This window comes from Trichosurus vulpecula, chromosome 3 (assembly GCF_011100635.1).
Source record: "Trichosurus vulpecula isolate mTriVul1 chromosome 3, mTriVul1.pri, whole genome shotgun sequence".
In the NCBI taxonomy this organism is placed as follows: domain Eukaryota; kingdom Metazoa; phylum Chordata; class Mammalia; order Diprotodontia; family Phalangeridae; genus Trichosurus; species Trichosurus vulpecula.
In genome coordinates, this window is record NC_050575.1 from 211,406,052 (window position 1) to 211,418,384 (window position 12,333).

The following is a 12,333-nucleotide window of genomic DNA, read 5'->3' on the forward strand; positions in this document are numbered from 1 at the left end:
TGAGAACCCAGATGGGATGAATTGGAGTCCGGGAGGAGGGGTGGCAAGGATTTGTCTTAGAAATTATGGCATCTAGTTTTAAAAACAAATGTTAAAAATTGTTTTTACATGTAACTGGGGAAAAATAAAATACTAAATAAAAAAAGTTGAGCCAAAAAGAAAAGAAATTATGGCATGTAGGGCCAAACAAGGTCGATTGGCCAATTACAAGTAAGTGAGGAAACCCCTATATATGCTACCTAATGGTTTAACTTTTTATTTTCTAGTGGCATAGTGGATAGAGCCTGGATTTTGAGTCAGGTAGACCAGAGTTCAAATACTACCTTAGGCACTTAACACCTGTTTGACCCTGACTTATTACCTCTCTTAGGTTCACTTTTTCCATTTGGAAAAATTAACATCTATAGTAGTAGTCTATGGTAAAGATCAAATGACAATATGTACAAAGTGCTTCGTAAACCTTTGAGTGCTATACAAATATTAGTTTATTATTATTATTATTATTATTCCTTTTTAAGGGAGAACAAGCCACTCAGGCCCACTTACACAGCCCTCCTTCCTACCTTACCCTAAATAGAGATACCAAGCAACTGTTATTAACTGCAAATTACAAGAGGTTCAACAATCAGTATTTAAGTGTTGGTGGAACTAAGGGACACAAAAATGGAACCAAGCCAAGATCCCAAATCCCACTGGTTATCCTCCTGGAGCTTAAAGCTACAATTAGATCTAAAAGGCTGACTTACATTATTTACAAAGGTGTTTTCATTATGACTTAAAGTAGCATTGGATACTTAAAGGCAAAGTGGATAGAGTGCTGCACCTGGAGTCAGGAAGACCTGAGTGCAAATTTGACCTCAGACACTTACTAGCTGTGTGATTCTGTGCAAGTCACTTAACTCTCTTTGCCTCAGTTTCCTCATCTGTAAAATGAGCTGGAGAAGGAATTGGCATGCCATTCCAGTAGTTTTGCCAAGAAAACCCCAGATGGGGTCACAAACCCCACATGACTGAAACAACTAAACAATAACAAAGCATTACAACTGCTCTATTTCTACTCTTAGAACCATCCTTAGTATGGCCAGTATGTTCTGACTTTCTCTCCTATAGCCAGGTTGACTATATCTTTTCCTGGGGGTTCTAGGTTACCCTGAGGGGTGGAGGTGTCTCCTCACTAGTGTAAATTCTGTACTGCCATTGTCTCTAGCCCCTACCAGCTGTGTTCCCTCCATTGATAGGAGCCAGTGACCAGCCCCCAGTTCCATTTAATCACTTAACATCAATTAGCTTTTATAAATTATATTTACTTTAAAAGATATAGCAACAACCAAGTACAAATGTTCCTGCCCTTCCCCACCCCTATCTTGGAGAACTACATGAAGCTAAATTAGTTGACCTTGGCATTTTACACTGGTGGTGGTGAACAGAACTTGATATGGGTCCCTCCAATAAGGGCTTCAATGAAGATTATTATTGATGTATTTTCACTTAGATCCGCTCACCAGGTTGGAGAGAATAATGATTCTTCTGATTCTTTAGTCAAGGCAGCATGAACCTGCATATGGAAGACTTTGATGCATTTCATTCATGCCTTCCAATAATTCAAGAAAATGTTATCAACCAGTTGTTGGTCAGATAATTGGCTACAGATAATTAAAATCTCAGGTAGACAAAGTCCAATTTTTCTTGAAGGCAAGGGACATCACACTCATGAAGATTGTGGGCATCACATTTGGCCAGTTATAACAGCTTAAAGTTTAGTTGTCTTATAAATTCCATTTTGTCATCCTATAGCTCCTACAGACTCATGGTGATAGGGGCAGTGAAAACATTGAATCTATTGTGCCTTTAGCACCTATCTCGTATATTTGTCATCTCCATCACAATTGATAATCAAAGGGATATGAAATCTAGAGGTGAATTCTTACAAGAGTCTTGAGACTGTAGCTGCTATTTATAGAAATAGGCCTCTGCCCATCCTGAAGCAACACGTCACAACAAATAGTAGATTATTTTAAAATAACATTTCAACACTGAATAAAATCAACCTATGTCATTTCTAAAGTTTCCGTGATGGTTAAGTTAGCTTCTTCCCTTTGGCTGGCTTTCTGACATTTAGTTTTGCAACTGGAACAGCTGGAAAGCAATGGTGGGTCACAGAAGAATTTGGAGTAAACCAATTATTTTTAACTGCACTATAGTGTGAAATGATGGAAGAGATAGGGTTTTACAGAAACCTGGAAGGACTTGTATGAACTGATGCAGAGTGAAGTAAGCAAAACCAGGAGAACAATTTATACTATTAACAATGAAGGAGAAAATTTAGGACTGGATAGTAGATCTGAGAATCATAAGCATAGAGTTGATAACTGTGTCTATGGGAGCTGAGATCACCAAGTGAAATAACATAGAGGGGGAAGAGAAGAGGCTCCAGGACAGAGACTTGGAGTATACCAATGATTAATCATGATTCCAAGGGACTGATAATGAAGAATACTGAGAGGTAATGGATTAAATATGCAGAATGAGATGCGTTTTTAGATGGACAATATGAACATTTGTCTTGCTTGACTGTGCATATTTGTTACAAGAGGTTTTTTTTCATTTTTCTAACAGGGTGGAGGAGGAGGGAGAAAAAATAAATGCCTGACAATTGGAAAAAATAGAATTTAGCAAACAAAACAAAACAAAAAGAATCACAGAGCAAACTAACAAAATAAAAAGGAAAAGATGAAGTAAAAACAAACTCAGAAACTTTTTTTAAAAAGAATGATAAGAATCTATTATATGCAGGCATATGCCAACAAAACTGAACATTCAAAAGAAATAGAGAATTATCCAAAAAATATAAACTAGTCAAATTAACAAAACACTAAAGAGAGACACTGAATAATCCAGCTTCAGAAAAGGCAATTGAATAAGCTGTAAATAAACTACAAAAGGAAAAACTCTCTCCTGATCCAGGCAGATTTACAGGAGAATTCTATCAGACTTTTAAAAAACAATTAATATCTATGCTACTCAAATTATTCTGAAAAATTATGAAAGAAAGCACTTTATCATACACATTTTATGAGACAAATATAAACCCAATACCTACACTAGAGAAAGATAAAGCAACTATAGGCTAATATTGCTAATGACAGCAATTCAATAATTATAAATAAAATCCTGGCAAAAAGGTTACAGGAATGTCTCCAAAAAATCAATCACTATGATCAAATTGGAATTATACCAGGATACAAAGATGGTTCAGCATTAGGAAAACTATTAATATAATTAATCATATGAAAAAACCTAAAAGAAACACCCAAAACCACATAGTTGTCTCAGTAGATGTAAAAAAGCTTTTGACAAAGTGGAATACTTAGTTATGCTTTAAAAAACTCTAAAAAATATAGTCATAGAGGGATTTCAATGGGAAAAAACATATATCTAAAATCAAAAGCTAGCATATATGCAATAGGTAAACATTAGTAGTTTTCTCAGTAAATATAGGCATAAAGAAGGATGCTCCCTTTCCTCTCTGTGATTTGATGTGATTTTAGTAACGCTAGCAATAGCAATAATACAAGCAAAATAATTTAAACCATATTCCACAATAAATTTCAAATGGATGCATGTGTTGGCAACCAAAAATGGGCTCCTTAGCACTTAGTCAACAAGTGCCCTTGACTAGTTTGGCTTTTTCCCCTGAACTGAATACTGTTTGTATGTTGGACTGGAGTAAGCTTGTCGGCCCCTTCACCTTGCTTCCCTTGCTTAAGCTGATGGAAAGTACCTGTGCTTTCCCCGGCGTACCTTACACCCCCCGCAGAAGCCGGATGGTTAAAAGCAGCTCCCGTTGGAGCCAGAGACTGCCACAGCCACAGCCGAAGCAGGAGCAGGAGCTGCCAGTGGCAGAGCTGACCTACGGGAGGAAGCTGAACAAGGACTTCAGGCCAGTGGGTAATCTTTTTACCATAGAGGGGGAAGCATGATTTTGCTTTATGCAATCATGCTTCTCTGTAGCCTCCTGGTTACTCTTTCCAGGCGTACTTATTGGGCCTGGAAGCTTTTGATCAATATATCAAAATGGGGTTGCTGGTTCATGGGTTGGTTACTGTGGAGCCTAAATATATGTTTTGATTCTTCTGCCTTCTACTTTGAGAGTTTCTTATATCCGGCGGTTCCGAACCTTTCAGACATGTTTATGATCCTCTTTGAGATTATAAACTCTGCCCTCCTAATACAATGCATGACCTGAATATTCAGATCATACCATAAACAAATTAGAAGAGCTACAGATTATAAACTTTCCACAGCTGTGGGTAGGACGTGTATTCTTAACCAAACAAAGGATAGAGACAATTACAAAAGATAAAATAGGTAATTTTTATTGCAATAAATTGAAAAGCTTCTACAAAAACAAAATGCACCTAGAATAAAAAGGAAAGCAGTTGAATGGAGAAAAAAATCTTTTTGTCAAATTACTCAGATAAGATTTGGCTTTTAAAGTCTTCCCCAATTTGGTTTCTTCCTGTCTTTTCCAGTTTTCTTAGACTTTATTCCCCATCCATGAATTCTACAATCCATTGATTACTGACCTTCTTGTCTCACATGACAGTCTTCCTATTCTGTTCCTTGTTGAGGGCTGTCCCTCAAACCTGGTATGTTCTCTCTCCTCACCTCTGTCTCCTGGCTTGCTCTAAGGCTTAAGTCGAATCTCATCTCCTATGAAAGGTCTTTTCCTGGTCAGGCTGGTGCCTTCTCCCTGAAACTACCTCCCATTTACTCTGTATATATCTTTTAGGTGCATAGTTGTCCCCTGTTCGAATGTAAACTCTTTGAGGGCAGGGACCATGTTTTTACCTTCTTTGTATCCCCAGTACTTAGTACAACAACTAGTGCAGAGCAAGCATTTAATTAATGCTTGTTGGCAGATTGGCTAAGAAGTGAGGTGGTCAGCTACAGAAATTTTTTTCATCAGTTTCCTTATTGAAAATCCTTCTTATGCTATAACTAAAGGAAACCTTTTGTTAACCATTGAATAACTTACTAAATATCTCATTTCATTCTAGTATTGAACTGGGCTGTCAGGTCCACCTCCTGCACGATGTATTTTCTTTTTAAACAAAGTTAAGCATTCATTTTTGCTTTGGAGACCCTTACTTGGTAGTCCTATTTTAAGGTATCTAAGTGTAATAGTTGATAGAGAACTGGGCTTAGAATCAGGAAGATTTATCTTCATGAGTTCAAATCCAGCCTCAGACATTAACTAGCTGTGTGACCCTGGGCAAGTCACTTCATGCTGTTTGCCTCAGTTTCCTCATCTATAAAATGAGCTGGAGAAGGAAATGGCAAACCACTCCAGTAAATGGGGTCACGGAGAGTCAGGCATGATTGAGAAACAACTGAATAATAACAATTTTATCTAGATTAAAAGATCCATCCCTAAGAAATGGTTTAATTGGATCATCCCTGGAATACCAGAAGAAAGTAAGGTTTATGATCATAGTGTAGATGTACATGAAATGCAGGTGTCTCTTCTTCCTAGGGCTTGATGAAACTTTTGATCTTTTAGCTCTTTCTCAATTTTTATATAGGACACGGAAGGGTAAAAAGGGCAAGGTAGCGGCTATGATTCACGCAGGCATGACAATTTGGGCAATACACACTGAAAAGGAGAACTCAATTCACACTCAGGAGAAAAACACTCTGAAACTATTCTTTCTGAAATTCAATTCACATAGGATTTGGTTTATTTAAAAAAAAAAAGGAAGAAAGAAAGGATTCATTCCAATAATTTCCAGCTTTTCCAGTAAGATCAGCTCTCAACTTGCTCAAGGATATACATTTGCTAACACTGTAAATTTTAAAGGTCAGCTTTGTGTAAATTGGAGTGAGAATCTGGCAGGTAAAGACAGTTTCTTCACTGACATCCCTATAAAGTTTCAGAAGGCCTCTTACCTATTAAGTGGTATGCTATGATTGATTTGAGAGCAATCTCATTGCCAATTTCAGCTGAGAATTAGTCAGGAACGCAGCACCAAAATTGTTGAAGAAACAAGCCTCACGTTGTGTTTAGGATCAGATCTATCAAAGCCACTTTTATTTATGTATTTATATCTAACCCAGGTTTCAAGTTTGGAGTATTTTGCATAAGCATCTCTTAACTGTTGGAGAGGCTGATTCATTTCTATATGAGGGGCAGAGCTGGTGAGAACTTTGTAGAAGAGAGACATTCTTGATTCCTTCTTCAAGCAAGACACATTTGTAGTTCCAGTCTCTGGGAAGAGACCTAGGGGAGAGAGAAAAATCTTTGGGAAGTGGCAGTCATGCATGTCCTCCTAGAGACTGGTGAATTTTGCCTTGGATAAGATCGAGATTTCTCTTGGTTGAATAAGATTTCAGCTCACATTCATATATAGAGCTCTTTCACTCATGTATTTTTGACTCTGTAGAATATTTCCAGTTTCTGTGTGCTATCTGCTTGGATAAATGTGTTTACTCAGTATTCACTATTTGCGAATACTAGCATTTGGTGTGTCTAAGTTTGAGAATACTCTTCTCTTTTAAGAGATTGTAACCAGGGAAGTGGCTTAGCCTTAAAAAAAAAATCATGCCCCTAGACCAGCATTATTTAGGGAATCAGAAAGATAAAATTCTAGTCCAGTACTCCTTCTTAGAAAAGAACAGAGCAGCCAATCTCTTGGACCTTTCTCTTGCTCCCTTTTAGCAAGGAATCAAAGTCACCTATAGAGAGCAATGGACCAGATTCTAGTGGTATCTCTCCATGTCTTCCAGCAAGTCACATTTAGTCAACCTAAATGGACACAAACAAAATATGCATCTTACAATTAAGCAGTCTTCAGGGAAAGTTCTTAAGCTTGGCATTCTTTTTTTAAAAATGTATTTTTAAATAATATTTTCCCCCAGTTACATGTAAAGAAAATTTGTAACATTCATTTTTTTTCAAAAATTGAGTTCTAAATTATCTCTCTCTCTCTCTCTCTCTCTCTCCCTCCCTCACCTACCCCCTCCCTGAGACAGTAAGCAATTTCTTATAGGTTTACATGTTCATGCATGCAAAACATACTACCATATTAGTCATATTATGAAGGAAGACACAGACTCAAAGGGAAAAAAAGCCACAAAAGATACAGAAAGTGAAAAATAATATGCTTTGATCTTCATTGAGACTCCATCAGTTCTTTCTCCAGAGATGTATAGTATTTTTCATCATGAGTCCTTCGGAATTGTCTTGAATCACTGTATTGCTGAGAAGAGCTAAGTCATTCACAGTGGATCATCATAAAGTATTGCTGTTACTGTGTACAGTGTTCTCCTGGTTCTGCTCATTTCACTTTGCATCAGTTCATATAAGTCTTTCCAGGTTTTTTTCTGAAATCTGCCTGCTCATCATTTCTTACAGCACAATAATATTCCATTGTAATCATATACCACAACTTGTTCAGCCATTTCCCAATTGATGGGCATCCCTACTACTACAAAAATAGCCGATATAAATATTTTTGTACAATTTTCCCCCTTTTTTGATCTCTTTGGGATATAGATCTAGTAGTGGTATTGCTGGGTCAAAGGTATTAACAGTTTTATAGCCCTTTAGGCACAGTTCCAAATTGTTCTCCAGAATGGTTGGATCAGTACCAATAGTGAGTGTATTAGTGTCCCAATTTTTCCACATCCACTTCAACATTTATTCTTTTCCTTTTCTATCATATTAGCCCATTTGATAGGTGTGAGATAGTACCTCAGAGTTGTTTTAGTTTACATTTCTCTAATCAATAGTGATTTAGAACATTTTTCATATGACTACAGATAGCTTTTATTTCTTCATCTGGAAACTGCCTGTTCATATTCTTTGACCATTTATCCTTTGGGGAATAACTTGTATTTGTATAAATTTGAACCAATTCTTTATATATTTGAGAAATAAAACTGTTATCAGCCACATTTGCTGTAAAAATTATTTTCCAGCTTTTTGTTTTCTTGGTTGCATTGGTTTTATTTGTTAACCTTGGCATTCTTAAAACTCTGAGATGCAGTAAAGATAAAACAGCTTTTAAGTCAAATTACTTTTTGGGGTTACTTTCTGTTAAGTACTTGCATGAGGAAATGATACAGACAGAATATAATTAGTTACAGTAGTTATATTTAAGGGATCTCCTGGTTATTTAGAGAAAAAGATACGGCACATCATCTCAAGGTTCCCCAGTTGCACAATTTTAATTGCTGTAACTTTAGAACAAACAGTGTTTGATTCTTGGATGAATAAGCGGGTCTCCTCCTACCTCCATCACATGTATAAACTTTAGCTGGTAATGTTTAAAGCCTGCTCAAATTCACATCTATGGATTTTTCAAACCACAAAATATAGAGATGCCATTGTTAGCTCTTACAACCTCCCCATGGTAGGGATTGATATAGAAATGTTCTTTGTTTTAGTATAGCTCTTTCTATTTCAGTCTGGTCTTGTAAACATCTGTTACTTCTTTAGTGAAGACAAGTTAGATTGCTGTTCAAAAGATTATTATAGAGCATTTTGTTATATCTTTCAAGGACAATCCTAATTTACTGTGCAAATGGGGTGGGAGAAACACCTATAGGGACCTACACAATCTGCTAAGTTTAGATCTGGGAACTTCAGTCTGAATTTGCACAGTTTTTCTGGGTCTAGTTTCTTTTAATACTGGTAAGAGTTTAGTTTCAGAACTGTCATTTATGAAATGTGTATAAGGGTCCAGGTATTTTCCTCTTTGTGAGAGCCTTACATAAGGACTAGTGGAAAAGCAGGTAGGCGGGCAGGAATAACTATATCCCTATATAAAGCATCAAGTGGTGTTCTAAGCTTGAGCTGCTCCAGTTCCCATGTGCCTTTTGGCTCCTCTAACATACGTCCCAGATATGGACTACCTGCATGGACTCCTGGGTCCCTTGGGCTTCCACTTCAAGAATATTATCTATCCCTCTGCAGTGGCAGGAAGAGCTTGGCCCAGATTTTCCTGCAGATCTCAGTGTCCTTGTGTCTTGGCCTAAGTTCTAGTTTATCTCATTTACAAAAAAAAAAAATACAAAGATCATCATAACACTTCATAACTTAATTTTTAAAAAATGGCTCTGTCTCCATCCTATTAAGATACTTACTTACATCCATCCTACTCAACTTCACATGAACTAAAGGACTACATATTCCTATTATAACTTAAAGTACATTTACTGAGTAGAATTGAAATGAAAAGATAATAACATTAAAGTCCACAGCCACTCCAGTAAAGGTCTGAAATCTCCATTCTCCAGCACTGGCAACTGTTTTCATTAGGGCATAAGTTGTCAACTTCACTTTCACCAAGGTTACAGATACACTGACTCCATTGGTAGAGGGAGGCGATCAGGCACTTTTCCAATATCAAAGTCATAAAGAGCGGAAAGGGAACAATCTTACCATGCGGGGGATGGTGATTTCTTTCCTCCTCCACTTCCACCACAATTCATAGCAACAACCACTTCCTGGTTGATCATCAGTTGAAACCTGGAGTTTGAAGATTCTACTTCTAGTCACAGAAGTTTCCACTGATGTCTCTGACATCACCCCGATGCTGCTGCCAAGCTTGGGGTCCTGACAAATTCGTGCTGCAAGCTCCCTTTTCTTTGCCACATGCGTAGTGTTCTGGTATGATTCCTAGATCCAGGCAGCTGCAGCCTCATGGGAGTTTGAACACTATCAGCTCTGACCTGAGGATTCCTAGGAGTAAAATAGAGAGGTTACTAATTCAACAGGCAGAAACATTCAACATTCCCCTACCTTGTACCACACAGTACATACAGCTCATGCTGCATCAGACAGGCATTGAGTAAGTGGTTCTCTGTTTCTAAGAGGCAGCTAGATGGTGCTGGGCTTGAAATGAGAAAAACCAGAATTTAAACCCTGCCTCAAATGCTTATTATGTGTGAACCTGGGTAAGTCATTTAGCCTAGTCTTCAAGTCATTTATCTTCAGCCTCAGTTTTCTCATCTGTAAGATGGGGATAAAAGTAGCAGCTATTTCAGTTGTAAGGATCAAATGAGATCATGTAATTAGTGTTTTGAAAACCTTGAAGAGTTATAGAAATGCTAGCTGCTTTGATTAAATATCCCTATATACTATGACATTATACAACCTTCTTGGCAACTCCACTTTGAAGAAAATATTCATGATATGAAAGCAAGAAGCTTTTGCATAGCTTACAAGTCTTTAACCTTTCTTATTTTCTCTTATTGACCCATGCTTTTGGATTTACTTTTTACCATACTCACTTATTCTAATCTTTGCATTGAAGTTATTAAGTACCAAAGAATCAACGAATCTTATCCAGTTCTTCATAAATTTTCTCTGTCTCTTCATTTTATGATATCCATGTTGGAGCATAAGTTGCATATGTGATCTTTTTGCAAATATTTATCATGAATAAGAGATGGCCAAATGTCACATGAAATTATGTTTCTTGTTGCGTTGGGGGCATATGATGAAACCTACTCCACCAGCTCCATCTGTAAAATAAAGGAGTTAGACTAGTTGGCCCTTAAGATTCCTTCCAGCTTTAAATCCATGATCCTATGTAATGGGAGACTTCCCTATGCTCCAAGCAGATAGACATTGGAAAGCCTCCAGTTATTCCTATCATCCTATAATCCTTTCTTTGCCAGTCTAAGGGATACCTGTGAGGTACCCTTCCATTTTTCTGGAATTTCTTTCTTTCTGGTTTAGTTTGTATATTGAGCATGTCAATGTTTATATGATTCAGCTCTGACAGTAACACAAATGAGTGAATAAAACATTTATCAAATATTTACTATATGAAAAATAAAAGCCAGATGGCTCAGTAGATAGAGCACGGGGCCTGGAGTTCAAATCCATCCTCAGAAACTCACTAGCTATGTGACCTGGGCACATCATTTAACCTCTGTTTACCTAATCCACTGGAGAAGGAAATGGCAAACCATTCCCGTACCTTTGCCAAGAAAACTGCATATGAAGTCATGAAGAATCAGAAACAACTGTACAACAACAACATTCAAAGTATTGTGCTAAGCTCTGGAGATACAAATAGAAAAAAACAAGGCAGCTTCTGATCTCAAGGGGTTCACATTCTAATAGGTGGAAACAATACATATTGGTGTTTCAACTGCAAGTCAGATAGCAGAGGCCAGTAGTCTTTAGGGTACAGTGACTTGGCAGTTTCTGGATGTCACTTTTGGATACGGTGCTCTAGATGACAAGATGAAATAGCAGTAAGGAGTAAGGAGGCTCATCTCTGCTTTGACGGAATGGGTGGGGGAGGGGGAAGAGAAGTTGCTGAGGGCTATTGCTCACCATGTAAAATGTGGACACAACTACTTGGGTTTTTAACCTGAAGCACCTCAATCCCTTGCTTTGTGAATATGAAAAGGGCCCAGAAGGCCTGCTAATTCTAGTAAGAAGGGAAGCATCTACCTGAGCAACTATGATGGCAGCAATAGCAGGATTCAGCTTATGTTGAACAAAACATGAACACCGAAGAGAGAGACCACTGGAAAGATCATGTTTTGGCTATTTGATAAGACATTGCCCTGTGAATAGGCAAAATATGGAATGACTAATTTGTGGCCTTGCAAAAACTCTTTAATGTCCTTATAAGGATATTTGTCCCTCAGCTGACTGAACCAATAGTTACAATGGAAGGAGAAATAGGGTGTGTGTGGAAGGAAATGCTTAAACCTCACTATCATCAGAATTGGTTCAAAGAGTGAAGACTCACTCTTTGACACACTCAGTTGTATATAGAAAGGTAACTTACCCAATAGGGAAATGGGAGAAGGGGATAAGAGAAAGAGGAAGGAATGATAAAAGGGAGGGTGGATTATGTATTAAGGGAGGAAGTGATCAGAAACAAAATAGATTTTTGAGGAGGGATAGGAGGGAGGCAAGGAAGGAGGAGGGAGGGAGAGGGAGAGAGAGAAACAGGAGAAAATGGGGATGGAGAAATACACAGTAATCATAACTGTGGTTGTGAGCATGATGAACACACCCATAAAACTGAAGCAGATAGCGGAATGGATTAGAAATGAGAATTTAGCAAGACGTTTTACAAGAGACACCAGAAACAGAAAGATACACATACACACAGTTAAAATAAAGGGCTGGAGCAGAATATAATATGCTTCAGCTGAAATAGAAAAGGCAGGGGTAGTGATCATAATCTCAGACAAAGCAAAAACAGATTTAAAAAGATAAGCAAGGAAACCACATTATGCTAAAAGGTACCATAGATAATGAAGTAATAGCAAAATTTTTTATAGCCAATTTCTCTGATA

At 37.6% G+C, this 12,333-nt stretch overlaps 1 long non-coding RNA gene across 1 annotated transcript; it reads right to left on the bottom strand.

The window, feature by feature from the left end:
* Positions 1 to 5,489: 5,489 nt before the first annotated feature.
* LOC118841684 lies at positions 5,490 to 10,519 on the bottom strand. The gene is made up of 3 exons (XR_005009867.1): positions 10,297 to 10,519; positions 9,446 to 9,745; positions 5,490 to 6,805 (listed from the first exon to the last, which is right to left on the bottom strand). It is a non-coding gene; the product is annotated as an uncharacterized LOC118841684 (long non-coding RNA).
* Between the last annotated feature and the right edge of the window lie 1,814 nt (positions 10,520 to 12,333).